The sequence below is a fragment of the Bombina bombina genome, chromosome 3, assembly GCF_027579735.1.
Source record: "Bombina bombina isolate aBomBom1 chromosome 3, aBomBom1.pri, whole genome shotgun sequence".
Taxonomy (NCBI): domain Eukaryota; kingdom Metazoa; phylum Chordata; class Amphibia; order Anura; family Bombinatoridae; genus Bombina; species Bombina bombina.
This window is the reverse complement of record NC_069501.1, coordinates 688,271,148-688,297,564: the sequence shown is the minus strand read 5'-3', so window position 1 is coordinate 688,297,564 and position 26,417 is coordinate 688,271,148. Positions and strand designations below refer to the sequence as shown.

The 26,417-nt window shown below is 39.3% G+C and overlaps 1 protein-coding gene across 1 annotated transcript in view; it reads left to right on the top strand.

Annotated features, from left to right (window-relative positions):
• Window positions 1–26,417, top strand: part of GALNT17 (polypeptide N-acetylgalactosaminyltransferase 17) — an 820,722-nt gene that overhangs the window by 511,828 nt on the left and 282,477 nt on the right. The window lies entirely within an intron of this gene.

Below are 26,417 nucleotides of genomic sequence, written 5' to 3'. Positions count from 1 at the left end.
CTGTGAGCTTGTGCTCATGCTCAGTAGGATCTTGTTCACCAGAAAGTGTTTATATAAAAAGATTGTGCAAAATTTGATAATGTAAATTAGAAAGTGTCTTAAAACTGCATGCTTATTGAATCATAAAAGTTTGTTTTGACTTGAGTGTCCCTTTAACCTGATAAATAAAAATGATCAATTTGGATTAAGATAGAAACAATTTTTTAGTCTTTTGATACCAAGAAAATATTAATATAACCACTTTACAAATGTGTTTAAACCAATAATAATTCTTCTGCAGGTTTATCTAAGTGTGTCTTCCTTTGTAGAAGTCAAAGTGCGCCTCAAATTATACAAATATTAGAGAGTTTCATATCATAATACTGTTATGAAGTCAGGAATTTCTGTGGCGAAAATAACGGTACTCACATGAGTTAAAGCTACAATAACTCTAAGATAAGCACTCAATTATTTAGCTCAGGTTTAGCAGGGGATTCCACTTTATTAAAACAAATGTATAAAATCATTACATACACAATCACTTGGGGTCTTTTCACTCTTACACAACAGAAATTAATACACCTGGTTAGGCTATTGTCCGTGATAAGGAGTCAAAGTCCTGTGCTAACTTTTTGTTTGCCCAGCATGGAAAGGGGTAGTAGAAAGTTCCAAACAACAAATTATTCAAACTAAACATGTTAAATGTTTGCGTGACCAAAGGGATTATAGCACAGACAAGAACACTAATCTATCTGATGATTCTGTTGAGTGGAATGGTGCATGTAAGCCCCAAAGGAGACGTAGGCGTACCAGGGGCAATAAAAACAAAAAAGTCTCATTCACTGACCCAGAAGTTACAGATAAGGAATTTTCCTCCCAGATGTATTCTACATCTGGGGGTAAAACTTCAGCATCAGAAGTTTAAATTGTAATAGAGACTCAACCAGACATCTGAACAACAGCATTACCAGCTAAGAAAGTAACACTACCCAACCCAACCCAAATAGTAACCAGCATCAAGCTAAGGGGAAGGAATTGTGAGTTAGACCTACACTTAAAACCCAAGAGACTATTACTCAAGTTTCCCAACCTATTCCTCAGGTAGCACAGGTCTGTCTAAAGATACTACCCATAATACCATGAGCAAGACCCATATTAAATGTTAATACATTTGTCAGGAATCTGACCTTAAAAAAACATTTTGAAAATGAAGATTTAAATTCAGAGGGAGATCAAGAAACACTACACACATTTTGAGTCTTTTAAAATATTTTCAGTGGCAGGAAGGACATAGCTGGTTGACCATATATGTGGTCTCCCTTTATTCCAGCGTGCCACGTCATAAAGGGTTGCAGGCCATTGAGTACTTTCTTGAATTTGACAATGATTTGGAGATTTCAGAGAAGCATTATATTTTGCAAGTTACAAGTTTTTTGCTTGAAGATAATTATTTTCTTTTTGAGGGCACATATTATTTGCAGTTAAAAGGAACTGCGATGAGAGCAAAATTTGCCCCATCGTACACAAACAATTTCATAGGATGGCTTCAGCGCACCTACATTTATTCTGATACAAACCCCTTTAAGAAACATATTATGTTTTTTCATTGCTTCATTGATGATCTCCTTTTCATATCGGATTCATAGACAATGCAGATAAATTTGTTAGCTACCTTACGCCTAGTTTGGCATTAGCCGTTAAAGCAGCGTTAAGGGGTCCTAACGCTGCTTTTTACCGCCCGCTGGTATTTAGAGTCAGCCAGGAAAGGGTCTAATGCTCACTTGCGTACCGTGATTCCAGGCTACCGCAGATCCCCTTACGCCAATTGCGTATCCTATCTTTTCAATGGGATCTTCCTAACGCCGGTATTTGGAGTCTTGGGAGAAGTGAGCGGTAGACCCTCTACCGAGAAGACTCCTACCACCAAAAAAAGCCAGTAGTTAAGAGCTTTATGGGCTAACGCCGGAATATAAAGCTCTTAACTACTGTGCTCTAAAGTACACTAACACACTAACACCGATAAACTACCTGTAAACCCCTAAACCGAGGCCCCCCCACATCGCCAATCGGAATTGAAGGGACGCCATCTTGGATGACGTCCCTTAAAGGAACCTTCATTCGTTGTTAGTCCGTCGGTTGAAGAGGATGGCTCCGCATCGGCTCTTTTGAAGAGGGCTCCGCTCCGGATGGATGAAGATTGAAGACGCCGTCTGGATGAACACTTCTACCGGATGGAGGACCTCTTCTTGCCCCACTTGGATGAAGACTTCTACTGGATGAAGGACCTCTTCTTGCCCCGCTTGGATGAAGACTTCTACCAGATTAAGAACCTCCTCTGTGCACCTTGGATGAAGAATTTTGCTCGGCTGAGTGAAGACGACTCAAGGTAGGGTGATCTTCAGGGGGTTAGTGATAGGTTTATTTAAGGGGGGTTTGGGTGGGTTAGAGTAAGGATATGTGGGTGGTGGGTTGTAATGTTGGGGGGGATTGTATTTTTATTTTCAGGTAAAAGAGCTGATTACTTTGGGGCAATGCCCCGCAAAAAGCCCTTTTAAGGGCTGGAAAAAGAGCTGATTACTTTTATATTTTAGAATAGGGTAGGGATTTTTTTATTTTGGGGGGCTTTTTTATTTTATTAGGGGGCTTAGATTAGATGTAATTAGTTTAAAATGCTTGTAATTCTTTTTTATTTTTTGTTATTTTTTTTTTTTTGTATTATATAATAGTTTATTTTATTGTATTTTATTTTAGGTAATTGTAGGTAATGTATTTAATTAATTTAATTATAGTGTAGTGTTAGGTGTATTTGTAACTTAGGTTAGGATTTATTTCACAGGTAATTTTGTAATTATTTTATCTAGGTAGCTATTAAATAGTTAATAACTATTTAATAGCTATTGTACCTAGTTAAAATAAATACAAAGTTGCCTGTAAAATAAATATAAATCCTAAAATAGCTACAATGTAATTATTATTTATATTGTAGCTATATTAGGGTTTATTTGATAGGTAAGTATTTAGTTTTAAATACGATTAATTTAGTTAATTTTAGGAATATTATTTCGTTTTAATTTAAATTATATTTATGTTAGTGGGGTGTTAGGGTTAGGGTTAGGGTTAGGTTTAGGGGTTAATAACTTTATTATAGTAGCGGCGACGGTGCGGGCGGGAGATTAGGGGTTAATAATGGTAGGTAGGTGGCGGCGATGTTAGGGAGGGCAGATTAGGGGTTAATAAAATTTATTATAGTGTTTGCGAGGCGGGAGTGTGGCGGTTTGGGGTTAATACATTTATTATAGTGGCGGCGAGGTCCGGTCGGCAGATTAGGGGTTAATAAGTGTAGTAAGGTAGCGGCGACATTGGGGGGAAGATTAGGGGTTAATAATATAATATAGGGGTTGGCGGTGTTAGGGGCAGCAGCTTAGGGGTACATAAGGATAATGTAGGTTGCGGCGGTGTCCGGAGCGGCAGATTAGGGGTTAATAATATAATGTAGGTGTCAGCGATAGCGGGGTGGCAGATTAGAGGTTAATAAGTGTAAGGTTAAGGGTGTTTAGACTTGGGTACATGTTAGGGTGTTAGGTGCAGACTTAGAGAGTGTTTCCCCATAGGAAACAATGGGGCTGCGTTAGGAGCTGAACGCTGCTTTTTTGCAGGTGTTAGGTTTTTTTTTCAGCCCAAACTGCCCCATTGTTTCCTATGGGGATATCGCGCATGAGCACGTTTTCCCAGCTTACCGCTACCATAAACAACACTGGTATTGAGGTTTGAAGTGGAGCTAAATTAGGCTCAACGCTCCCTTTTTTGAGCCTAACGCAGCCCCTCTGACAACTCTAAATACAAGTGTTGTTGGAAGGGTGCGTTGGGAAAAAAAGCAGCGTTAGCTACCCAGGTTTACCGACAAAACTCTAAATCTAGGCCTTAATGAACAAGACACAGGAGTAAAATTTACCTTTGAATGGAATATGCAAAGTATCTGTTTCCTTGATATAACTTTGACAGGTAATACAGATTTAAAACAGGTAAAAACTGATTTATGCCCCAAAAAGATATCAGGGAATGCCCTTCTTCATGCTAATAGTGCACCTCCTAAGCATGTATTTAAGGGCATAGTTAAAAGTCAATTTCTTCAAATCAAAAGGATCTGCTCACATGCAACTGATTATCACAAACAGAGCATTAATCTAAAAAGATGCATTAAAAACAGAGGTTACAATACCAATAAGGTCAATGAAATCTCAGATGAAGTGAACACTGTTTTTAGGGAAGACACACTACAGACAAAGCCTAAGAAACAGAACACAAAACAGCCACTTTTTATCATCAAGTATTCTTCTGAATATTATGAAATCTGTAAGATTATCAAGAAATATTTTCCAATTGTATATGGAGATACGAAATTGAATAAAGTGGTAGAAAATGGCTGTAAATGTGTCTTTTCAAGAAATCTTACACGTGGTAACCTACTGGCATCCAGTTATATCAGTACTGCCAATAGAGATAGTTTATGGCTTAGCACCAATGGTAGCTATAGATGTGGTAACTCACGTTATAAGTCCTGTGAATATCTCACAGTAGGTAAGGAATTTTCTTCATGTGTTAAGGGACAGCAATTTGAAACTCAAGGTTTTATTATTTGTTCTACACCTTCTGTTATCTACCTTATAGACTGCACAGAACATTGCCTACAATATGTAGGGATGACATGTAGAGATGTACGCACACAAATAAGGAAACATCTAGGTTACATCACAAATGAAAGAAGATGCTCAGAATTATCAAGACATTTCCTTGATGTTCACAAACAAAATACTAATATGTTCAGATGGTAAGCTACTGAGCACATTAAGAGACAAGCTACTATCTAAACAAGAAATCTTTTGGATTTTTAAATTAGCCACACAGGCACCCAAAGGGTTTAATTCTGAGTACGATATATACAAACTTTTGGGAATAGATAGTAGTTGTTCTACATATATGAGCCACCTCTGAGATCTTCTGTGTATCTACATTGTATATTTATATTATTCATTACTATGTTGGTGAAGTCAATTCTAGCTATTCAACCTAACATACTTTTTTTGAATTAGTATAAAAGAATGAGACTTTATACAATATATTTAGCATATTAAATGCCATTATGAATTAGCCCTTGTTCCCCTAACGTATCTGCATTCACCAAAATAAGGACAGATTAGTCATCCATATAATAAGTAACTTTTGGTGTTGTATATTAAATACTAATTTAGACATTTTGTGAAACATTATAACTAATCAAGTTCACAACAGTGTCTTAATCTTTTCTTTTTAGATTTACTACAAAGTACCATTAATATGAAATTATTCTATTTATGTTATGTCCTTTTTTATATTTTTAATCAACAAGCTGCCTTTTTAAAGAGGCTGGAAACAACTTTTTGTTAGGTCTATGATTATGGCTCGATGCTGAAACTCGTAAGACCAGTCCTTCTGTCTTACTCGTCCTGTTTTTAACGCTATGGAAGAATAAAGTTTGATTTTTTATCCTATTTATGGATTGGATTCTGGACTCTTTCTTTATATAGAAGTCAATGCACGCCTCAAATATACAAACATTAGAGAGTTTCGTATCAAGTTTCATATAATATCGAGTTTCATATAATACTGTTATGAAGCCGGGAATTTCTGTGGCGATAATAATGGTAATCACATGAGTTGGAGCTATAGTAACTCTAAGATAAGCATTCAATGATTTAGCTCAGGTTTAGCAGGGGATTCCACTTTATTAAAACAAATGTATAAAATCATTACATACGCAATCACTTGGGGACTTTTCACTCTTACACAAGAGAAATTAATACACCTGATTAGGCTATTGTCTGTGATAAGGAGTCAAAGTCCTGTGCTAACTTTTTGTTTGCCCAGCATGACAACCTTGATTAAACTCTTAAAGGGTCCAATCGCGTTGATTGACACCCCCCTGCTGGCGGCCCATTGGCCGCGAGTCTGCAGGGGGCGGCGTTGCACCAGAAGCTCTTGTGAGCTGCTGGTGCAATGCTGAATATGGCGAGCGTATTGCTCGCCGTATTCAGCGAGGTCTGTCGGACCTGATCCGCACTGTCGGATCAGGTCCGACAGACCTTGATAAATATGGGCCATTGTGTGTAATATATTTTGTATTCGTTATTTTTTCTTTTCTTTTTACCTATAGGATATTTGTTAAACTCTTTGATCTATACACATATTGTATATTACCTATTTACTTAGCTGACAAATAACTTTTATATTAAGTTTCAAAGGGTTCCTAAAATTTATTTTGCTAAAAAAAATTTAATAATTTTTTGTTTTAAAACCTTGTACTAAAATTTTATTTTTCTTACATTTTTGTTTTATTTAATTTTTTCATTTTATTGTAATCCAAATAGAAATCATATGTGATAATATAGCAAGCATACAATTAAAGCATGAAAGGGGCAGTGAAGATACTTTCGGCTAGATTTAGAGTTGGACGGTAGCCGTCAAAACCAGCATTAGAGGCTCCTAACGCTGGTTTTTACCGCCCTCTGGTATTTGGAGCCAGTCATTAAAGGGTCTAACGCTCACTTTCCAGCCGCGACTTTTCCATACCGCAGATCCCCTTACGTCAATTGCGTATCCTATCTTTTCAATGGGATCTTTCTAACACTGGTATTTAGAGTCGTGGATGAAGTGAGCATTAGAAATCTAACGACAAAACTCCAGCCGCAGAAAAAAGTCAGTAGTGAAGAGCTTTCTGGGCTAACGCTGGTTCATAAAGCTCTTAACTACTGTGCTCTAAAGTACACTAACACCCATAAACTACCTATGTACCCCTAAACCGAGGTCCCCCCACATCGCCGCCACTATATTTAAATTTTTTAACCCCTAATCTGCCGCTCCGTACACCGCCGCCAACTACGTTATCCCTATGTACCCCTAATCTGCTGCCCCTAACACCGCCAACCCCTATATTATATTTATTAACCCCTAATCTGCCCCCCACAACGTCGCCACCAGCTATCTACAATGATTAACCCCTAATCTGCCGACCGGAGCTCACCGCTAGTATAATAAATGTATTAACCCCTAATCTGCCTCACTCCCACCTCAATAACCCTATAATAAATAGTATTAACCCCTAATCTGCCCTCCCTAACATCGCCGACAGCTAACTTCAAGTATTAACCCCTAATCTGCTGACCGGAGCTCACCGCTACTCTAATAAATGGATTAACCCCTAAAGCTAAGTCTAACCCTAACACTAACACCCCCCTAAGTTAAATATAATTTAAATCTAACGAAATAAATTAACTCTTATTATATAAATTATTCCTATTTAAAGCTAAATACTTACCTGTAAAATAAATCCTAATATAGCTACAATATAAATTATAATTATATTGTAGCTATTTTAGGATTAATATTTATTTTACAGACAACTTTGTAATTATTTTAAACAGGTACAATAGCTATTAAATAGTTAATAACTATTTAATAGCTAAAATAGTTAAAATAATTACAAAATTACCTGTAAAATAAATCCTAACCTAAGTTACAATTAAACCTAACACTACACTATCAATAAAAAAATTAAATAAACTACCTACAATTATCTACAATTAAACCTAACACTACACTATCAATAAATAAATTAAATAAAATACCTACAAATAAATGCAATGAAATAAACTAACTAAAGTGCAAAAAATAAAAAAGAACTAAGTTACAAAAAATAAAAAAATATTTACAAACATTAGAAAAATATTACAGCAATTTTAAACTAATTACACCTACTCTAAGCCCCCTAATAAAATAACAAAGCCCCCCAAAATAAAAAAAATCCCCTACCCTATTCTAAAATAAAAATAGAAAAGCTCTTTTACCTTACCAGCCCTGAAAAGGGCCCTTTTCGGGGCATGCCCCAAATAATTCAGCTCTTTTGCCTGTAAAAAAAAAAAACATACAATACCCCCCCCAACATTACAACCCACCACCCACATACCCTTAATCTAACCCAAACACCCCTTAAATAAACCTAACACTAAGCCCCTGAAGATCTCCCTACCTTGTCTTCACCACACCGGGTCCCGATCTGTCCTGAAGAGCCTCCGAAATCTTCCTCCAAGCCCAAGCGGGGGCTGAAGAGTGACGTCCATCCTCCGGCTGAAGTCTGGATCCAACCGGCAAATGAAGAAGTCCATCTTCGGGAAGAAATCTTCATCCTATCCGGGCATCCGAACCGGCAACCATCTTGATCCAAGCGGCATCTTCTATCTTCATCCGATGAGGAATGGCTCCATCTTGAAGACCTCCAGCACGGACCGATCCTCTTCTTCCGGCGTCCAACTGAAGAATGACGGTTCCTTTAAGGGACGTCATCCAAGATGATCAGAACAGCCAACAGAATGCGAGCTCAATCTGATTGGCTGATTGGATCAAAACAACAGGGTAGGTATAAGATACAACGCTCAAATCTCAAATGCTGTTCCCAAAAGGTAAGTGTACCTCCTAACATCAAACCAAAATAGAAAAAGAACAAGGGGATATGGGAACGCGCTATACAAAACAGCATATGAGAGGTAAAGAACTATATAAGGAATGTGGATTACACAAGAGTATAATAAAAAAGTTTATATTTGTTTATAATTGTATTACAATAAGCGATGCCGGCATCTGTTGCAAAGTAAAATAGTACAATTAAAATAGGATAAGAATCAACATAAAATATAAAACATCAGTGTGTAGTGCTGTAAGTAACTATAAAAATAATAATATATTGCAAAGTAACACAATGTTAAAATTTAAACAGAGTCAATGTTACCGTCCTTTTACAATCAGGCCAGTGATTAGAGTGTCTGATCCAGCTGTTTATATGAATGCAGGTATGACTTGGAAAATTCCCTCTGCGTTGTTTTTAAAACAGCGAAAAACTTGCAAGAATCTTCTGGCTTGTATCCAATGACTGTGAGTTAAATTTCAAAGACACGTTCACAGCCGTATTTGCGGGATGTCCCGTGCTGTGGACCGGTTCCGGTCAGGAGGTCAAAGTGCAGGAGTAATGATAAGCAACGACAGACTTCGTTTCTTTGAAGTAAAAATGAATCAGACTGCTTTTAACAAATGTGGGTCATGGGTGGGAATTACGCATATAGAGTCAATTCATATATTAAAGAGGCTCAATGCACCTCACCTACCGCATATGTAAGTCAAGCAGTTGTATTGCAAGTGAAGTTTGTAACAGTGTCCATATTATTCAGATTCCAGTGCTGGACAGAAGAAAGTAGATCATGGGTATGATGGTATTTCCAGGAAAAAAACAACTCTGTAAATTAGAGTTGGTCTCAACCACCTTACCTACTACTTAATTTCACAAGTTATGAGCAAATTTCTACGCGTTTCAGCCTAGTCAGGCCTTTATCAAGATCTGATTGAACTTGATTCTGATTGGCTGATTCCATCAGCCAATCAGAATTTTCCTACCTTAATTCCGATTGGCTGATAGAATCCTATCAGCCAATCGGAATTCGAGGGACGCCATCTTGGATGATGTCCCTTAAAGGAACCGTCATTTGTCGGGAAGTCGTCGGAAGAAGAGGATGGATCCGCGGTGGAGGTCTTCAAGATGAAGCCGGTCGTCATCGGATGAAGATAGAAGATGCCGCTTGGAAGAAGATGGTTGCCGGTCTGGATCTACTCTTCTGCCTGGATAGGATGAAGACTTTGGAGCCTCTTCTGGACCTCTTCAGCCGTCGCTTGATAGAAGACTTCAGCCGGATGATGGATGTCCAGCCCCCGCTTGGGCTTGGATGAAGATTTCGGAGCCTGGAACGATCGGTGATACCTGGCATGGTGAAGACAAGGTAGGAAGATCTTCAGGGGCTTAGTGCTAGGTTTATTTAAGGGGGGTTTGGGTTAGATTAGGGGTATGTTGGTGGTGGGTTGTAATGTTGGGGGGGTATTGTATGTTTTTTTTTTTACAGGCAAAAGAGCTGAATTCTTTGGGGCATGCCCCGCAAAGGGCCCTTTTAAGGGCTGGTAAGATAAAAGAGCTTTGAACTTTTGTAATTTAGAATAGGGTAGGGAATTTTTTTTATTTTGGGGTCTTTGTTATTTTATTAGGGGGCTTAGAATAGGTGTAATTAGTTTAAAATTGTTGTAATTTTTTTCTAATGTTTGTAAATATTTTTTTATTTTTTGTAACTTAGTTCTTTTTTATTTTTTGTACTTTTGTTAGTTTATTTAATTGTATTTATTTGTAGGAATTGTATTTAATTTATTTATTGATAGTGTAGTGTTAGGTTTAATTGTAGATAATTGTAGGTATTTTATTTAATTAATTTATGCTAGTGTAGTGTTAGGTTTAATTGTAACTTAGGTTAGGATTTATTTTACAGGTAATTTTGTAATTATTTTTACTAGGTAGCTATTAAATAGTTATTAACTATTTAATAGCTATTGTACCTGGTTAAAATAATTACAAAGTTGCCTGTAAAATAAATATTAATCCTAAAATAGCTACAATATAATTATAATTTATATTGTAGCTATATTAGGGTTTATTTTACAGGTAAGTATTTAGCTTTAAATAGGAATAATTTATTTAATAAGAGTTAATTTATTTCGTTAGATTTAAATTATATTTAATTTAGGGGGGTGTTAGGGTTAAAGTTAGACTTAGCTTTAGGGGTTAATAAATTTATTAGAGTAGCGGTGAGCTCCTGTCGGCAGATTAGGGGTTAATACTTGAAGTTAGCTGTCGGCAATGTTAGGGAGGGCAGATTAGGGGTTAATACTATTTATTATAGGGTTATTGAGGTGGGAGTGAGGCGGATTAGGGGTTAATACATTTATTATAGTAGCGCTCAGGTCCGGTCGGCAGATTAGGGGTTAATAAGTGTAGTTAGGTGGAGGCGACGTTGGGGGCGGCAGATTAGGGGTTAATAAATATAATATAGGGGTCGGCGATGTTAGGGCAGCAGATTAGGGGTACATAGGGATAATGTAGGTGGCGGGGGTGTACGGAGCGGCAGATTCGGGGTTAAAAATAATATGCAGAGGTTAGCGATAGCGGGGGCGGCAGATTAGGGGTTAATAAGTGTAAGCTTAGGGGTGTTTAGACTCGGGGTACATGTTAGAGTGTTAGGTGCAGACGTAGGAAGTGTTTCCCCATAGGAAACAATGGGGCTGCGTTAGGAGCTGAACGCGGCTTTTTTGCAGGTGTTAGGTTTTTTTCAGCTCAAACAGCCCCATTGTTTTCTATGGGGGAATCGTGCACGAGCACGTTTTTGAAGCTGGCCGCGTCCGTAAGCACCGCTGGTATCGAGAGTGGCAGTGGCGTTAAATTATGCTCTACGCTCCCTTTTTGGAGCCTAGCGCACTGAAAACTCAGCCATTCTGTGAACTCTAAATACCAGCGGTATTTAAAAGGTGCGGGGGAAAAAAAGCACGCGTAGCTAACGCACCCCTTTGGCCGCAGAACTCTAAATCTAGCCGTTTTTAACTTAAATGGACTGGGTAGATCGTGGTATTTTAAGCAATTTTCCAATTTACTTATATTATCAATTTAGCTTAGTTCTCTTGGTATCCTTTGATAAAGAGTAATCCTAGTTGAGCTTAGGATCATGTCCATGTCTATAGCCATCTGGCAGCAGTGTTTATAACAATGTTATATATAGTTGCAAACACTGCTGACATAGGAACTCAGAAGCATGCATATGTCTTTAGTAATCTATCAACCTATCTAGGTTTACTCTTCAACAAAGGATACCACGAAAACAATGAAAATTTGACAATAGAAGAAAATTGGAAAGTTGTTTAATATTGCATGCTGTATCTGAATAACTAAAGTTTAGTTTATACTTACTGTTCATATGATGTATGACATCTAAAGATTAGTTACTGACACATCATATAAAGATACCTATGTAAACATCTTAATATATTTTAAATTAATTATCTCTCACTTTCTAATTCTGATTTTAAAAAAATGAACAATAATAGAGGTTCTTGAATACAAAGAAATACTGAACCAGCAGTTTGGCCAACTAAAAAAAAATAAAAAAGTTGTTGCGCTGGTATTACAAGTTAAAAGTAAACTGTTTTTGCTTGCACGGTAACCCGATGAGCATAAAAATTTGAACATAGAATATTGCGCTCATGATAACGTATTCCCTATAGAATATAATGGAGCAAAAAAGTGGGAAATAAACTAACACCCAACAAGTCACGTAAACTTGATGGCATATTCTCAATTATGCTAACCTGACAAGAAAAAACTTTCATAAATGAAATATGGAATGTAATTTTAAACAACTTTCCAATTTACTTTTATCACCAATTTTGCTTTGTTCTCCTCGTATTCTTAGTTGAAAGCTAATTCTAGGAGGTTCATATGCTAATTTATTAGACATTGAAGACTGCCTCTAATCTGAATGCATTATGACCACTAGAGGGCATTAGTTAATGTGTTTCATATAGATAACATTGAGCTTATGCACGTGAACTTACCCTGGAGCCAGCACTGATTGGCTAAAATGCATGTCTGTCAAAAGCACTGAAATAAGGGTGCAATCTGCAGAGGCTTAGATACAAGGTAATCACAGAGGTAATAAGTGTATTTCTATAAAAGTGATGGCTATGCAAAACTGGGGAATGGGTAATAAAGGGATTATCTTTCTTTTTAAACAATAAAAATTCTGGTGTTGACTGTCCCTTTAATATTTCACATTCCAATGTTCTTCACATAGCAGAATATGTTTTTTTATTCATAAATACATATTTATATATAGATTTATATATATAAAGCAGTACAGACAAGCACTCCTGATCTACAGTTCAAATGCCCGGGGTGTAACAAAAGTAGTACACAAACAATAACAGAAAGTGCACTCTCCAGGACTTTTAGAAAAGTTCTTTACTTGAAAGTGAACGTTTTCGGGGGTTTAGCCCCTTCCTCAGACATACAAGTACATAGATATCAAACCCCAACACCAGACACACTTAAATACACAGCAGTGTAGGCCCAAATGCTCTCCTGAGTAGGGCGCCACCCATTCAGTGACATCACATCCCAGGCAACGATAGGGCAACATGAGAACAAAAGCAAAAACAAAATCATAAACAACATAGCAGCATATCAAATATAAATACAGCGATCCCACAGTCTGCTAAAATAAAAATAGAAAGTGGATGCAGAGTGATTAAAATACATAACGTGTAGTATGAGCAAACCGGCACAACAAAGCCATAGCGTAACCGGAAGTGATCCGGTCACCATAGTAACCTGCATAGTAAGTGAGTCTAAGTAACGATATTAGCAAGTTAATAGCATGAAACGGTTAAACGTACCTCATAATTCAATTCAAAACAATAAAGGCATCCTGAATATAGCATAGCAGTGGCCGCAGCGAAACACACCCCCATAGCAAACAGGGGGAGTGTCAGAAGCCGCATATTCTAAGGAACACAGACCCGCTCAACCAATCAGCGTGTGTGTAAAGGACGATGCCCCCACACACTTTCAGAATTCTACAGCCATCATCTGTTAGAATGTAAACACAAGTCAGTACACACGCAATCCGTGTGCAGTCAGTAACTAAATCTGGCATAAAAGCCCAACATTAGTAAAAAGGCATGCTATCAATACATCTTTCCCAAAACATTGGATGGGCCAACCAAATGCAAAAGCCAGATAACAAGCTCATACATAGAACCAGCAATACCCCAAAAATGCCCAATTCACCAAAAATAACACTAGGTGGACAGAATAGCATATTACCCAAGATAATAACCCAGGTCTCAAAACACCCCAAAAGGCACAGGTTCAAATAAAACAAGGTACAGGGACTATATAAGGAAACAGATGTCACTTAATAGGCTGACCACAGTACACAATGGGTAATGCTCAAATGAGAAAACAATGTATAGAAACATCGGGAGCATCCAAGATAAATATATACATAGAGGGAAATGTAAATAGTAAATAGTAAATAGTTACAGTCCAGTTGAGCACAGCGATAAAATTATACAACTATACAGCCACCACAAATAAGGCACATTAGTAAAACCTACACACACACTTGCCAATCCAGATGGATATTGAGACCATATGGGATTAGTGTGTTAAGCACATAGGTCCAGGGAGCTTCTCTTCTTAGGAGTAGTATATTCCTGTCCCCACCTCTAGGCAAAAGTGGGACATGGTCAATGATTGTATACTTAAGGTCTTTGACCGTGTAATGTGTACAGTTTCTCCACAAAATGCCAGGCCACAGGTTGGTCCGACGTCCCATGTTTTAGTGCTGTCCTTATTGATGATCGATGGTTTGCCATATGAGTCCTTAAGACATCTGTGGTCTTACCAACGTAAGTGATGCATATCAATCTGAATTATGAAATAATTTTTGGCGTTTGTGAGGGTGTGTGAAATAATTGCCTGTTATTAGTGCACTGCAAGTAGTGCAGCCAATACACCGAAACAAACCTTTTTTCTCTGTCCTCAGCCATGTACGCTTATTATAGCTCATAATGGGGTCAGTTTTCACCAAAATATCTCTGAGTGATCTTAAATGTCTAAACCCAATCCTAGGGGAGCCGTTTTGGAAAATGGTAAGCTGGTATCAGTAGCTAGAATGTGCCAATTGTCACAAAGTTGTTCCCCAATCAGTCGCTTGTCACCCATATAGTTGGTGACAAAAGTCATTCTCTCCTCTGTAGTATCTCCATCATTGTGAGCTTGATCATTCAAGAGGCCCTCATTTAGCTTCCTGAGTAGACTTGGGGGGTAACCTCTTTGAATGAATCTACCTTCCACCTCAACCAGCTGTTTCTCTTTATTACTGTCCATAGAATTATTCCAAATGACTCGTTGTAGTTGAGATTTTGGAAGAGCACTTTTAAGTGCTGGTGGATGGCAGGAGGTGAAATGTAGCAATGAATTCCTGTCAGTTTCTTTTCTAAACATGGTGGACTGAATTCTGTCATTTACCTTGAATAGGCGTATATACAAGAAATCAATGGTCTGCTTAGAGAATTGCATTTTGAACTTCAAAGCCAGAGTCACTATATTCAGTTGTTCAAACCACTGTTGTAGATCCTGCTCTGTGCTGCTCCAAATAAGCAGCAGATCATCTATATATCGTTTGTAAAACTTTATATGCTGATGGTTGAACAGTTCAGTATCATATGTCTCAAACTTCGCCATATAGAGGTTGGCATATGATGGGGCCACATTCGGCCCCATCACCGTCCCCTGAAGTTGCAGAAAGAATTGATTTTTGAATTTGAAGTAGTTGGATTGTAGAAAAAACTCCAAAAGATTAATCAACACTTCAACCGGAGGACCCACATATGGGTATTTGCTAAGATGTAGATAAGTTGCGCCAAGACTATCCACATGTGGTATCACCGTGTACAAACTGGTGACGTCCAAGGTCACCAGTAAATCTTCCGCCATACATGGAATGGTGGATATCAGTTCCAGAAGCATAGCTGAATCCCGCAGGAAATTGTCCATATCCCTAACCAAGGGTTGTAAAAAAAGAGTCCACGTATCGTGCAATCGGTTGTTGGATGGAGCCTACAGCTGACACAATCGGTCTGCCAGGAGGAGTGAGAAGGCTTTTATGAATTTTTGGGAGGGTATACAGAATTGGGATGTTAGGTTGACTGGTAATTAGATAGTCCAGGGTATTCTGAGAAAAAAATGTTTAACTCAAAATGTTCCTGTAAAAAGGAGTCAATTTCATCCTTATACTTGTTAGTTGGATCACCAGGCAGCCTCGAATAAGTTGAAACATCATCAAGCTGACTCAGAATTTCAGCTCTCTAATTCGAGTAGTTGAGGAGAACCAGTGGGCCAACCTTGTCTGCCTCCCTAATGATGATAGAAGTATCCTCTGCCAGGCTTTTGAGTGCCATTCCCTCCTCCTTCGTTAGGTTATTAAAGGTGCTCCGTTTCTGTTGTTCAATAGTCTGTGTCATACCCGAGTGAATCAGTTGGGCATATGTCCGGATGCTTGCATTCTGTGAGACAGGGTCATAGGTGGATTTCTTCTGAAATTTTTCCATTTCAGTATCCTGATTCTGGAATTTTTCTTTCAATCGAAGTTGGCGTTGAAACCTTTGTGTGTCAACATATAAATTGAAGTCATCATATTACAGGTGGGTATAAAAGACAGTCCTTTGTTAAGTACCCAATGTTCAGTCTGGGTTAGTATGTGGTGGCTTAAGTTAACCAAAATATCGACTTTTAGTATCTCTGCTGTCTAGAGGGCTTCTGAATGAACCCCCCTGCCTTGTATGGGCCCTCTGCTGAGCCAGTTTTTTATCTTGTCTGTACTCCACTGGGCATCTCAAGAGTGTCCCCAGACTGACCAGAAGCCTGTTCCCCTTCTGAGCCAGAGCTGTCCACGGTATTCAGATTGCATGGTCTCTGGTACCGTTGTTGTCTTGGGCAGGAGTAGTGGTCCCTCCGTCTCTCTTGTCCAGTTTGAAACCACCTATAGACCCGTTTGTTACAATAATCGTTGATCACAATTTTCCATTTTATTGTTTTTAAAGTTGATTAACTCTGTCTCATATTTAATGAGGTCCTCCTTCAGCTTGTTCAGCCAATCTGTGGAGGTGTCCAATTGTAATTTGTTCAAATGTAGTTGTTCATACTGTGAAATTTCCATAGAACATTTATTCAATATGTGACACCATCTGTCATAGAAGGCCGGGTTAGCCCTGCCCACATTTCTGATCCTGAAGCCCCGAGGTATGTAGCCTTTGTGGTGGTACTCCGACAAGTATGTTCCATGGAGCACTAGGTCTTTCTCTCTTTGTTTCAACTTGGTCAGATGGGTAAAGATATATAGTGGTTTGTCTGTTGTGGGGCCAGTCGGGAGAGACCCAAACAGGATTTTGGTAACATCTGCTTCAGTAAAGTGGAAGGTTGTGGCCCCTGCCACAACTGCCCTCTGTGGAAATTATCCTTTCTTGTTCCATGTTAAAAACTTGATGTATATCCGCTGTAGTTTGGCTGCTAGTGTAGTGAATCAATCACCAAGTGCAAACATTAAAAAACAAAAAACAGTTATGTCCAATGTTATAATCCAAGCTTGTCGGGTGCTGTAGCCAAAAAAAATATATAAAGCAGTACAGACAAGACCGACAGTTCAAATGCCCGGGGTGCAACAAAAGTAGTACACAAACAATAACAGAAAACGCACTCTCCAGGACTTTTAGAAAACTTCTTTACTTGAAAGTGAAGGTTTTCAGGGCTTTAGCCCCTTCCTCAGACATATATAAGTACATAGATATCAAACCCCAACACCAGACGCCCTTAAATACACAGCAGTGTAGGCCCAAACGCTCTCCTGAGTAGGGCGCCACCCATTCAGTGACATCACTATTAAGGATGCCTCTATTGTTTGTATGAATTGAATTATGAGGTATGATTAACTATTTCATGCTATTAACTTGCTAATATCGTTCCTTAGACTCACTTACTAGGCAGGTTACTATGGTGACCGGATCACTTCAGTTTACGCTATGGCTTTGTTGTGCCGGTTTGCTCAAACTACACGTTATGTATTTTAATCACTCTGCATCCACTTTCTATTTTATTTTAGCAGACTGTGGGATCGCTGTATTCATATTTGATATGCTGCTATGTTGTTTATGGTTTTGCTTTTGTTTTTGCTTTTGTTCTCATGTTGCCCTATCGTTGCATGGGATGTGATGTCACTGAATGGGTGGCGCCCTACTCAGGAGAGCGTTTGGTCCTACACTACTGTGTATTTAAGGGTGTCTGGTGTTGGGGTTTGATATCTATGTACTTGTATGTCTGAGGAAGGGGCTAAACCCCCGAAAATGTTCACTTTCAAGTAAAGAACTTTTCTAAAAATCCTGGAGAGTGCACTTTCTGTTATTGTTTGTGTACTACTTTTGTTGCACCCCGGGCATTTGAACTGTAGGTCTGGAGTACTTGTCTGTACTGCATTATATATTTTTTTGGCTACAGCACCCGACAAGCTTGGATTATTACATCGGCCATAACTGTTTTTTGTTTTTTAATGTTTGCACTTGGTGATTGATTCACTACACTAGCAGCATCACTACAGCAGATATACATCAAGTTTTGAACATGGAACAAGAAAGGATAATTCCCACAGAGGATACAGTGGTAGGGGTCACGACTTTCCACTTTACTGAAGCAGATGCTACCGAAATCCTGTTTGGGGCTCTCCCGACTGGCCCCACAACAGACAAACCACTATATATCTTTATCCATCTGACCAAGTTGAAACAACGAGAGAAAGACCTAGTGCTTCATGGCATATATTTGTCGGAGTACCACCGCAAAGGCTACATACCTCGGGGCTTCAGGATTAGAAATGTGCCCACTCTGGGCAGGGCTAACCCGGCCTTCTGTGACAGATGGTGTCACATATTGAATAAATGTTCTATGGACCTGCTACTTTTGGTGATACAGGAAGTGACAAGCCTGCTAGCTCAGACTAGGAGTGAAATTACACAGTATGAACAACTACATTTGAACAAATTACAATTGGACACCTCCACAGATTAGCTGAGCAAGCTGAAGGAGGACCTCATTAAATATGAGACAGAGTTAATCGACTTTAAAAACAATAAAATGGAAATTGTGATCAGCGATTATCTTGACAAACGGGTCTATAGGTGGTTGCAAACTGGACAGGAGAGGCAGAAGGACCACTACTCCCACCCAAGACAACAACGGTACCAAAGACCACCCCATCTGAATACCGTGGACAGCTCTGGCTCAGGAGGGGGACAAGCTTCTGGTCAGTCTGGGGACGCTCTTGAGATGCCCAGTGAAGTTCAGACAAGATCAAAAAACGGGCTTGGCAGAGGGCCCATACAAGGCAGGGGGTTCATTCACAAGACTCCCAAGACAGCGGAGATACTAGAAGTCGATATCATGGTTAACTTAAGCCACCACGTACTAGCCCCAACTGAACATTGGGTACTTAACAAAGGACTGTCTTTTATACCCACCTGTAATACTGATGACTTCAATTTATATGTTGACAAACTATCACCTAGATTTAGAGTTCTGCGTTAGCCTTAAAAAGCAGTGTTAAGGGGTCCTAACGCTGCTTTTTAATGCCCACTGGTATTTAGAGTTTGGCAGGTACAGGTGTACCGCTCAGTTTTTTTCTGCGACTCAAGGCTACCGCAAATCCCCTTACGTCAATTGCGTATTCTATATTTTTAATGGGATTTACCTAATGCTGGTATTACGAGTCTTGGAGAAAGTGAGCGGTACAGCCTCTACCTCCAAGACTCCTACCGCATAAAACAGTCAGTAGTTAAGATTTTTATGGGCTAACGCCGGAACATACTACATTGCTATAAAGTACACTAACACCCATAAATTACCAATTAACCCCTAAACCGAGGCCCCCCCCACATCGCAAACCCTATAATAAAATTATTTAACCACTAATCTGCCGACCAGACATCGCCGCCACCTACAATATACCTATGAACCCCTAATCTGCTGCCCCTAACATCGCCGACACCTACACTATATTTATTAACCCCTAATCTGCCCCCCCCAATGTCGCCGCAACCTAACTACACGTATTAACCGCTAATCTGCCGACCGGACATCGTCGCCACTTTAATAAATGTATTAACCCCTAAACCGACGCACTCCCGCCTTGCAAACACTATAATAATTTTTAGTAACCCCTAATCTGCCCTCCCTAACATCGCTGCCACTTACCTACAATTATTAACCCCTAATCTGCCGCCCCCAACGTCGCAGCTACTATAATACAGTTATTAACCCCTAAACCTAAGTCTAATCCTAACACCCCCCCTAAGTTAAATATAATTTAAATAAATCTAAATACATTTACTATAATTAAATAAATTATTTCTATTTAAAACTAAATACTTACCTATAAAATAAACCCTAAAATAGCTACAATATAATTAATAATTACATTGTAGCTATTTTAGGATTTATATTTATTTTACAGCAACTTTGTATTTATTTTAACTAGGTACAATAGCTATTAAATAGTTAATAGCTATTTAATAGCTACCTAGTTAAAATAATTACAAAATGACCTGTAAAAAAAATCCTAACCTAAGTTACAAATACACCTAACACTACACTATCAATAAATTAATTAATTAAATTAACTACAATTATCTAAACTAAAATACAATTAAATAAACTAAACTATAGTAAAAAAAACCCCACTAAATTACAAAAAATAAAAAAATATTACAAGAATTTTAATCTAATTACACCTAATCTAAGCCCCCTAATAAAATAAAAAAGCCCCCCAAAATAATAAAATTCACTACCCTATACTAAATTACAAAAGTAATCAGCTCTTTTACCAGCCCTTAAAAGGACTTTTTGTGGGGCATTGCCCCAAAGTAATCAGCTCTTTTACCTGTAAAATAAAATACAAGACCCCCCTACTCTAAAATCCACCCGATCCCCCCTTAAATAAACCTAACACTACCCCGTTGAAGATCACCTTACCTTGAGCCGTCTTCACCCAACCGGGCCGAACTCTTCATCCGATGCGGACACAAGTGGTCCTGCAGCCGGGCAGAAGTCTTCATCCGATCGGGGCAGAAGAGGACATCCGGACCGGAAGACATCTTCATCCAAGTGGCATCTTCTATCTTCATCCTTCCGGAGATGAGCGGCTCCATCTTGAAGACCTCCAGTGCGGAACATCCAGCTCTACCAACGACTACCCGACGAATGACTGGTCCTTTAAATGACGTCATCCAAGATGGTGTCCCTCGAATTCCAATTGGCTGCTAGGATTCTATTAGCCAATCGGAATTAAGGTAGGAAAAATCTGATTGGTTGATTTAAGCAGCCAATCGGATTGAAGTTCAATCCGATTGGCTGATTGGATCAGCCAATAGAATGCAAGGTCAATTCTATTGGGTGATCCAATCAGCCAATCGGATTGAACTTCAATCCGATTGACTGATTACATCAGCAAATCGGATTTTTCCTACCTTAATTCCGATTGGCTGATAGAATCCTATCAGCCAATCGGAATTCAAGGGACGCCATCTTGGATGACGTCATTAAAAGGACCAGTCATTCGTCGGGTAGTCGTCGGTAGAGCTGGATGTTCCGCGCCGGAGCTCTTCAAGATGGAGCCGCTCATCGCCGGAAGGATGAAGATAGAAGATGCCGCTTGGATGAAGATGTCTGCCTGTCCGGATGTCTTCTTCTGCCCTGATCAGATGAAGACTTCTGCTGGATGGAGGACCTCTTCTGTCCCGATTGGATGAAGACTTCTGCCCGGCTGGAGGACCACTTGTGCCCGCATCAGAGGAAGATGACTCAAGGTAGGGTGATCTTCAATGGGGTAGTTTTAGGTTTATTTATGGGGGATCGGGTGGGTTTTAGAGTAGGGGTGTGTGGGTGGTGGGTTGTAATGTTGGGGGGGTCTTGTATTTTTTTTTACAGGTAAAAGAGCTGATTACTTTGGTGCAATGCCCCGCAAAAAGCCCTTTTAAGGGCTGGTAAAAGAGCTGATTACTTTTGTAATTTATTATAGGGAAGGGAATTTTATTATTTTGGGGGGCTTTTTTATTTTATTAGGGGGCTTAGATTAGGTGTAATTAGATTAAAATTCTTGTAATTTTTTTTTAATTTAGTGTTTTTGTACTATAGTTTAGTTTATTTAATTGTATTTTAGTTTAGATAATTGTAGGTAATTTATTTAATTTATTGATAGTGTAGTGTTAGGTGAATTTGTAACTTAGGTTAGGATTTATTTTACAGGTAATTTTGTAATTATTTTTACTAGGTAGCTATTAAATATTAACTATTTAATAGCTATTGTACATAGTTAAAATAAATACAAAGTTGCCTGTAAAATAAATATAAATCCTAAAATAGCTACAATGTAATTATTAATTATATTGTAGCTATTTTAGGGTTTATTTGATAGGTAAGTATTTATTTTTAAATAGGAATAATTTAATTAATTTTAGTAAATTTATTTAGATTTATTTAAATTATATTTAACTTAGGGGGGTGTTAGGGTTAGGGTTAGACTTAGGTTTAGGGGTTAATAACTTTACTATAGTAGCAGCAACTTTGGGGGCGGCAGGTTAGGGGTTAATAATTGTAGGTAGGTGGCGGCAATGTTAGGGAGGGCAGATTAGGGGTTAATAAAATGTATTATAGTGTTTGCGAAGCGGGAGTGCGGCAGTTTAGGGGTTAATACATTTATTATAGTGGCGGCGATGACCGGTCGGCAGATTAGGGGGTTAATAAGTGTAGGTAGGTGGCGGCAACATTGGGGGGGGCAGATTAAGGGTTAATAAATAAAAAGTAGGTGTTGGCGATGTTAGGGACAGCAGATTAGGGTTTCATAGGGAAAATGTAGGTGGTGGTGGTATACTGAGCGGCAGATTAGGGGTTAATAATATAATGTAGGTGTCAGCGATAGCGGGGGTGGCAGATTAGGGGTTAATAAGTGTAATGTTAAGGGTGTTTAGACTCGGGGTTCATGTTAGGGTGTTAGGTGTAGACTTAGAAAGTGTTTCCCCATAGGAAACAATGGGGCTGCGTTAGGAGCTAAACGCTGCTTTTTTGCAGGTGTTAGTTTTTTTTACAGCCAGCTCAGCCCCATTGTTTCCTATGGGGATATCGTGCATGAGCACGTTTTTCCAGCTTACCGCTACTGTAAGCAACGCTGGTATTGAGGGTTGATGTGGAGCTAAATTTGTCTCAACGCTCACTTTTCTGAGGCTAACGCAGCCATTCAGAAAACTCATAATACCAGCCTTGTCTTAAGAGTGCGCTGGAAAAAAAGGAGCGTTAGAGCCGCAGCTTTTTACCGACAAAACTCTAAATCTAGCGGAAAGGTTTCAACGCCAACTTCGATTGAAAGGAAAATTCCAGAATCAGGACATTGAAATGGAAACATTTTGGAAGAAATCCACCTATGACCCTGTCTCACAGAATGCGAGCATCCGCACATATGCCCGACTGATTCACTCGGGTATGACAAAGACTATTGAACAACAGAAATTGAGCACCTTTAATAATCTCACGAAGGAGGAGAGAATGAGACTCAAAAGCCTGGCAGAGGATACTTCTATCATCATTAGGGAGGCAGACAAGGCTGGGGCACTGGTTCTCCTCAACTACTCGGATTATAGAGCTGAAATTCTGAGTAAGCTTGATGATGTTTCAACTTATTCGAGGCTGCCTGGTGATCCAACTAACAAGTATAAGCATGAAATTGACTCCTATTTACAGGAACAATTTGCGTTTAACATTTTTTCTCAGAATACACTGGATTATCTAAATACCAGTCATCCTAAGGTCCCAAATCTGTATACCCTCCCAAAAATTCATAAAAGTCTTCTCACTCCTCCTGGCAGACCGATTGCAAGATACGTGGACTCTTTTTTACAACCCTTGGTTAGGGATATGGACTGTTTCCTGCAGGATTCAGCTATGCTTTTGGAACTGATATACACCATTCCATGTATGTGGAAGATTTACTGGTGACCTTGGACATCTCCAGTTTGTACACGGTGATACCACATGTGAATGGTCTTGGCGCAACTCATCTACATCTTAGCAAATACCCATATGTGGGTCCTCTGGTTGAAGTGTTGATGCATCTTTTGGAGTTTTGTCTACAATCCAACTACTTCAAATTCAAAAATCAATTCTTTCTACAACTTCAACTGATGGGGTCGGACAGCGATGGGGTCGAATGTGGCCCCATCATATGCCAAATGCTATATGGTGAAGTTTGAGACATATGATACTGAACTGTTCAAGGATCAGCGTATAAAGTTTTACAAACAATATATAGATAATCTGCTGCTTATTTGGAGTAGCACGGAGCAGGATCAACAACACTGGTTTGAACAACTGAATATGATGACTCTGGCTTTGAAGTTTAAAATGCAATTCTCTAAGCAGATCATCGATTTCTTTGATATAGGCCTATTTAAGGTAAATTACAGAATTCAGTCCACCTTGTTAAGAAAAGAAACTGACTGGAATTCATTGCTACATTTCACCTCCTGTCATCCACCAGCACTTAAAAGTGCTCTTCCAAAATCTCAACTACAACGAATCATTCGGAATAATTCTATGGACAGTAATAAAGAGAAACAGCTGGTTGAGATGGAAGGTACGTTCATTCAAAGAGGTTACCCCCCAAGTCTACTCAGGAAGCAAAAAGAGGGCCTTTGGAATGATCAAGCTCACCATGACGGAGATACTACAGAGGAGAGAATGACTTTTGTCACCACCTATACGGGTGACAAACGACTTATTGGGGAACAACTTCATGACAATTGGAACATTCTAGCTACTGATACCAGCTTACCATTTACCAAAACGGCTCCCCCTAGGATTGGGTTTATACGTTCAAGATCACTCAGAGATATTTTGCTGAAAACTGACCGCATTATGAGCTATAATAAGAGCACATGACTGAGGACAGAGAAAAAAAGTTGTGTTTTGGTGTATTGGCTGCACTACTTGCAGTGGACTAATAACAGGTGATTATTTCACCCACTCTCACAAACGCCAAAAATTCTTTCATAAGTACAGATTGACATCCACCACTACACATATAGTCTATCTGCTCCATTGCATTTGTGACCTCTTTTACGTGGGTAAGACCACAGATGATTTAAGGACTCGTATGGCAAAACATTGATCATCAATAAGGACAGCACTAAAACACGGGACGTCGGACCAACCTGTGGCCTGGCATTTTGTGGAGAAACAGCACACGGTCAAAGACCTTAAGTATGCAATCATTGACCATGTCCCACCTTTGTCTAGAGGTGGGGACAGGAATACACTACTCCTAAGAAGAGAAGCTCGCTGGACCTATGTGCTTAACACACTAATCCCATATGGTCTCAATACCCATCTGGATCGACAAGTGTGTGTCTAGGTTTTACTTATATGCGGTGGCTGTATAGTTGTATAATTTTATGGTTGTGCTTGATTGGACTGTAACTATTTACTATTTACATTTCCCTCTTTGTATATATTTATCTTGGATGCTCCCGATGTTTCTATACATGGTTTGTCATTTGAGCATTACCCATTGTGTACTGTGGTCCGCCTATAAAGTGACATCTGTTTCCTTATATAGTCCCTGTACCTTATTTTATTTGAGCTTGTGCCTTATGTTGGGTAATATGCTATTCTGTCCACCTAATGTTATTTTTGGTAAATTGGGCATTTTTGGGGTATTGCTTGTTCTATATATGGGCTTGTTATCTGACTTTTACATTTGGTTGGCCCATCCGATGCTTTGGGATAGATGTATAGATAGCATGCCTTTTTGCTAATGTTGGATTTATATGCTAGATTTGGTTACTGACTACACACATATTGCGTGTAATTACTTGTGTTTACATTCTGACAGATGACGGCTGTAGAATTCTGGACGTGTGTGGGGGTGTTGTCCCTTACACACATGCTGATTGGTTGAGCGGGTCTGTGTTTCTTAGAATATGCGGCTTATGACACTCCCCCTGTTTACTATGTTGGTGTGTTTTTCGCTGCAGTTAAGGCCACTGCTATGCTATATTCAGAATGCCTCTATTGTTTGTATGGATTGAATTATGAGGTATGTTTAACTGTTTCATGCTATTAACTTGCTAATATCGTTATTTAGACTCCCTTACTAGGCAGGTTACTATGGTGACTGGATCACTTCCGGTTACGCTATGGTTTTGTTGTGCCGGTTTGCTCAAACTACACATTATGTATTTTAATCACTCTGCATCCACTTTCTATGTTTATTTTAGCAGACTGTGGGATTGCTGTATTCATATTTGATATGCTGCTATATTGTTTATGGTTTTGTTTTTGCTTTTGTTCTCATGTTGCCCTATTGTTGCCTTGTTTTGCGCTCTCTCTTCCACCTCTCTTTAACGCTCTCTCTCCCCCTCTCTTTTGCTCTATTTTGTGCTCTCCCCCCTCTCTTTTGTTCTCTCTCCCCTCTCTTTTTCTCTCTCTCTCCCCTTTCTCCCCCTCTCTTTTGCTGTATCTCTACCTCTCTTTTGCTCTCTCTATGTCCCTTCTTTTGCTCTCCCTCCCCCCTCTCTTTTGCTCTCCCTCACCCCCCTCTTTTGCTCTCTCTATCTTGCCTCTTTGTCTTGTGGTCACCTTCTATCCCCCCCCTTTTGAGCTCTCTCACACCCGCCCGGCCCCGCCCACATCACACCCACCCTGTATGTGTCACACCAGCCCCGCCCAGCCCCGTCTGCGTCACGCACGGCCCCGCCCATGTCACTCCCAGGTCCGCCCACATCACGCCACCTCGGCACTCGGCAGATGCCAGGTCAGTCTGTTAAAGGCCAGGTGTGTTTGTCCTTGCACAGTTTCTACTGCGCATGACAGCTTCCGACAAACACACTTG